The sequence below is a fragment of the Bidens hawaiensis genome, unplaced genomic scaffold, assembly GCF_021521415.1.
Source record: "Bidens hawaiensis isolate Kalapana, Puna unplaced genomic scaffold, B.hawaiensis_p1.1 tig00076533_1, whole genome shotgun sequence".
NCBI classification, from domain to species: domain Eukaryota; kingdom Viridiplantae; phylum Streptophyta; class Magnoliopsida; order Asterales; family Asteraceae; genus Bidens; species Bidens hawaiensis.
Genome location: NW_027503201.1, coordinates 36,370 through 41,562, shown reverse-complemented (window position 1 = coordinate 41,562; position 5,193 = coordinate 36,370). Strand labels below are relative to the sequence as shown.

General features: G+C 39.8%; 1 pseudogene; it reads left to right on the top strand.

Annotated features, from left to right (window-relative positions):
• The first annotated feature begins 1,350 nt into the window (after positions 1-1,350).
• Positions 1,351-4,377, top strand: LOC143606686 (uncharacterized; annotated as a pseudogene).
• Positions 4,378-5,193: the final 816 nt, after the last annotated feature.

The following is a 5,193-nucleotide window of genomic DNA, read 5'->3' as shown; positions in this document are numbered from 1 at the left end:
GGTTAATATGTTGAGTTTTGCTTCTAGAACCACCGATATCTAACTCAACGTAGGCTATAACATGTGGCATTATTTGTTGTAATCCACCGTCTCCATTTCATTTATTACCAAATTCAATTTGGTGTTGGGTTGCAAAGAACCCTCACTTCTCAAACCCATGCAAATTGTTTTCACTTTGGGCTCCATAATAATTTAATGAATTATATAACTATTTTGATTTACCTCCACATTTATCTACATTTAGAAACGATGAATGCGTGAATGTATTTCCAGTAGATATATCCACAATTTTAGCAACCTCCATCATCCAATCATTTGAAATTTAATTCCATTTATATCCTAATCCCCTATTTTGCGTTTCAACTTGCAAATCTCCCATGATCCACGGCTGAATTGAAGGTGACTCGACAAGCTGTTCATCTCCTCCGTCCACTGAACCACCATCTTTAAAATTCATACCATCTTTAAAAATCAAGTCTGCCACTATATTGATTAACAAATCAGATTGGCAAGAATCCTGATCAACAAAAGTAGGAACTCTATCACTACCATCTACGACTATATCACGATCCATAGCCACTTTATATTCTTCTTCATCACCGTAGTTATCAAACACGGGTGGCGAATCCCAGCTAAAATCACCACCGATGGATCTGAAAATAAACAGTCATCATCATCACAGTCAATTCCTGCTTTCTAAGGCTATTCGACCTATACCAACAAGTCGTTCGTGCGACACCGCTATTGGACATGGATTCAATATTTATTTTGGGTTGTCAATGATCTTTTCAACGTTCTCCAGACTCGAGGACGAGTCTTTTTCGAAGATGGGGAAAAGGAGGTAGAGAGACTCAACAACCCAATAGACTTCGATGGTACAACTTTAGAGCGGGACGTGGCGTACTATGAAGTTGAGCTCTTTGGGTGGATCATGGTGGTAACGATTATGAATCGAGTTGACATTCCTTTTGATCCAGGTGGCTTTGTTTTAAAAGAAAAACTCGAGGACAAGTTTTTTCGAAGACGGGGAGTATAATGCAGGAGCATCGAGAATCTTTTTTATTATTGGTTTATCTTTTATTATTTTACGTTTATCTCGTTCCATGTTTATCTCATTTTCTTTCAGTATACTTAGGGTGCTAGGGTTTATTTATTTTTCAGTTTTTGATTAAGTTTATTGATAAAAGAACATTGTTATTGAACCTTTGGTTCGTTTTATCTTTAATTAATCATCAGTCCCTCGAACCATTGATTGCTTCCAAAACTGCATGTGTATATATAGCAGCGGATAAGAAAACCCAATTTTATCTATCTAGTTGTCCACCAGAAACAGAAACAGAAACCGAAACCATGTCCGTCGTCAGCTGCCGGATTTCTTCCATTACCACTCCCCAAATCCAAAACCCATCTTCCACGGCCGTCACCACCACCCTCCATCTCCGCCGCCACAAACCACCCAACACCAGCCTCCGATGCTCCTTCTTCAACCCCCTTTACACATCCCCTCCCAGAGCCCTAACCCGGCGACGAAGCATCATCCGCTCCAGCATGTAAGCCGGCGTGGGATTAATGGGCACCAAACTCGGCATGATGACCTACTTCGAGTCCACCGGCAAGGTGGTTCCGGTGACTGTCATGGGGTTCAGAAAAGGCAACGTTGTCACCCAGGTCAAAACCGATGACACCGACGGCTACAATGCGGTTCAAGTCGGCTACCGCAGGGTCCGGGATAAGAAACTCACCAAACCCGAGATGGGCTATTTGGAAAAGTCCGGGGTCATCCCCTTGAGCATTTGCAGGAGTTTCGCTTGCAGTCCGTTGATGGCTTCGAGCCCAACCAGCAGCTGCTGTTGGAAGATTTGTTTAAGGAAGGGGATTTGGTTGATGTTTCGGCTACCACTATAGGCAAAGGCTTTCAAGGTTGGTTATTATTATTATTCAATTGCATATAATACATATTACTATACTGGATTAACTTGATGAATCCAAAACATATGTTCTCAAATGGGTCGGCTTGGATAATGTTTTGTTCACTTATACATGGGTCTATTTAGATAATAACTTTGAAAACGGGTCAATTATGGTTTATTTTTCTTTACTTATCAACGGGTTGATTTGGGTTTTTTTTGTTCACTTATAAATGGAGCGATTTGGGTGATGTTTAGTTTACCTATAAATGGGTCGATTTGGATATTGTTCAGTTTACTAATAAAGCGATCGATATCTTTTCAAACAGGTGAAATAGTGTAAAAGCCACTCAAAGTGTGTTCAGTTTACTAACAATGGGTCAATTTTGGTAATATTTTGTGTATTTATAAATTAGTTGATTTTGGCAATATTCATCTTATCAAGCGCGTCATATAAAAATTGCTTAACAAGGCGTCAAACAGGGTAAAAGTCGTGTTTTTAATCCATACAATTACTTATAACAGGTCAGACAAAAACTGTTTTGGGTCAACCCAACTTGTTTTGACCCGTACAAAATTTACCAGGGCCAAAAGGCTTTAACGCACCTGTACAGTTTTGTTCTTGTTTTTTTATCTGGCTTATGTTATTTACCAGGTGGTAATTAAGAGACACAACTTCAAAAGAGGTCTAATGACCACGGGTCAAAGAGTCATAGAGCACTCGGTTCAATTGGAGCAGGAACAACGCCTGGGCGTGTGTACAAGGGGAAGAAAATGCCTGGTCAAATAGGGGGTACAAAAACAAAGATCTGAAAACTTAAGATTGTCAAAATCGACAGTGATTTTAGAGTTGTCATGATCAAAGGGGCGGTTCCTGGTAAGCCCGGAAACCTTATTCGAATAACGCCTGCTAAGATTGTTGGCAAGAATATCCCAAAAATTAGTTTGGTTTCATGTTTGGACTTGATTTTTGTGAAATTTTGTAATGTGAATTGTTATATTAAACAAAAATTATGGTGAAACTGGAGTAGGGCTGTAACTAATTTATATTATTATATTTGGTTGAGTTATTTTTTAATGAATTCAGGTTGTTTATAACTGTTACCTACGCATACATGGACATAAAAATGTCTTATGGTACTTGGTAACACAAAAAATTTCATAATAATATACAATAAACCGTTATGATCATAATTCATACTTATATTGGGATATGGAAACAATATGTTCAAATTGTTATCATCATGCTAAATTGCTACCACCTGGTTAAAAGTCATACTTGTCTTTCATCATCATCTAATGATAAAGACAATCTCTCTCTCTCTCTCTCTCTCTCTCTCTCTCTTAGTTATCGTTAAATAAGATATTATTTTATATTTAAATAATGTCTAATTGTATAGGGTCTAGTTTGTATTATTCAAGTCTATATATTTCTTGTAATCTCCTTATTATTATTTACAATAACAATTATCATTCCCTCTAATTAACTTGGTATCACAGCCAGTTATTCTAACCCTAATTTCTGCAGAACAAACCTGCCGGCCTACCTCTATTATTTTTCCTGATCACATATTAGCAGCCTTGCTGCTGTCTTCCTCCGCTGTACCACCCCTCCAATCTTCCTCTTTCTTTCTCTCTAAAACAAATTACCTATGGCCACCCTCACTGCTTTTGATAAAAAAAGAAAAGGCAATCCACAACTCCCACAAGTTTGGATTTACCCTCAACTCCGGAAAACTACAGTTCCTGGTTATTGGTTATTCACTCGTTCTTAGTCACCAATAATCTTTTTGGTTATATTGACGAAACCATACCCTACCTTCCAACCACCATAACTGTTCCTGTTCCTGCAGACCCTCCCAAAGATAATGCACCTGCACCACCACCCGAATCCCAACCCAATCCACAGTACCCAATCTGGCTTTCCAACGATGCACACGTTCGGATGCTCCTTTTCTCCACTATCTCTGAGGGCGCTTTACATCATGCCAGAGGCACTCTTACTGCCCGTGACCTTTGGCTTGCCCTAGAGCGGGCCTTTGCACCTCACACTTCCTCCAGAGAATATACCTTAAAAACACAACTTTTAATGATTGAGATGAAGGCTGATGAAACCCCTACAGCATACCTCCAACGTGCACAAGAATATGCCTCTGCCCTAGCTAATATTGGCGAACCCTTGAAAGAAAAAGACCTTGTTATGATGGTTATTTCTGGCCTACATGACGAATACCATGGCGTTAAGACCACGGCCCTTACTCGTCAATTTGCTTACAACGAACTTCATGCCGTGATTGCTGATCACGACTATATGCTTAAACGTTCTGACCCAATTGTTCCACCAACTCAAGCATTCTCAGCCATGGCTCCATCTTCGGCTAAACCTACCGAAGGCGGCCCTACACCGCCATCAGATGCGGTTGTTCAGGCGGTTCAACAATTGGTGGCCCAACTTGGTGTGCAAATTTAGTTGTCATCTCAGCCCCAAGCCTTCTACACTAACCGATCCGGCAACAATCGCTTCAACAATCGGCTGGTTAACAGTCGTGTCGCTCGGGTGGCCCTAGTGGTGGAAATCGCAGTCAATTCAGTTGGGCATCAAATCAGAACGTAGTTTATGGATCCTGTCATAGGTGTTGCATAGGGCATCTCCCCACTCACTGTCCTAATCGGGATCCAGCTACTGTTCGCCCAAGACAGCAGCCATCGGCTAATTTTGCAGATACCAGGTCATATGCTTCTTCTTGGCTCCCGGACACGGGCTCTAATCATCATGTTGCCCCAGATCTCTCTAGTTTCAAGCATTCTGATGCATATCATGGCGGTGACAACCTCCTTGTTGGCAATGGTAAGGGTCTATCAATTTTACATATTGGCTCATCCACATTTAATTCCCCAAACCGTACCTTTAATCTTACCAATATCCTACATGTTCCTGAAATTAAACAAAACCTCCTTTCTGTTAAAAAATTTTATTGTGATAATTATGTTTATTTTGAATTTCACGATTCTTTCTTTTCTGTGAAGGACAAGTCTACACACACTACCTGTGACAACCGAACTTTTTAAGACTAATACTGTGCTAATGGAATCCGTGTTTATCGTGTAATCTCGTATTATGGAAAATAAAATAATAATATTTTAGTATAAAGACTCTTAGAATATGAGTATTATATTTTATTGTATTAAAAAAGTTAAGTTTTGGCGCGTATCGAATACTGCTCAAAAACTGACACTGACAGCGACCCGGGTAAGGTTAAAAGTCCAAATAAATTCCTAAACGTCG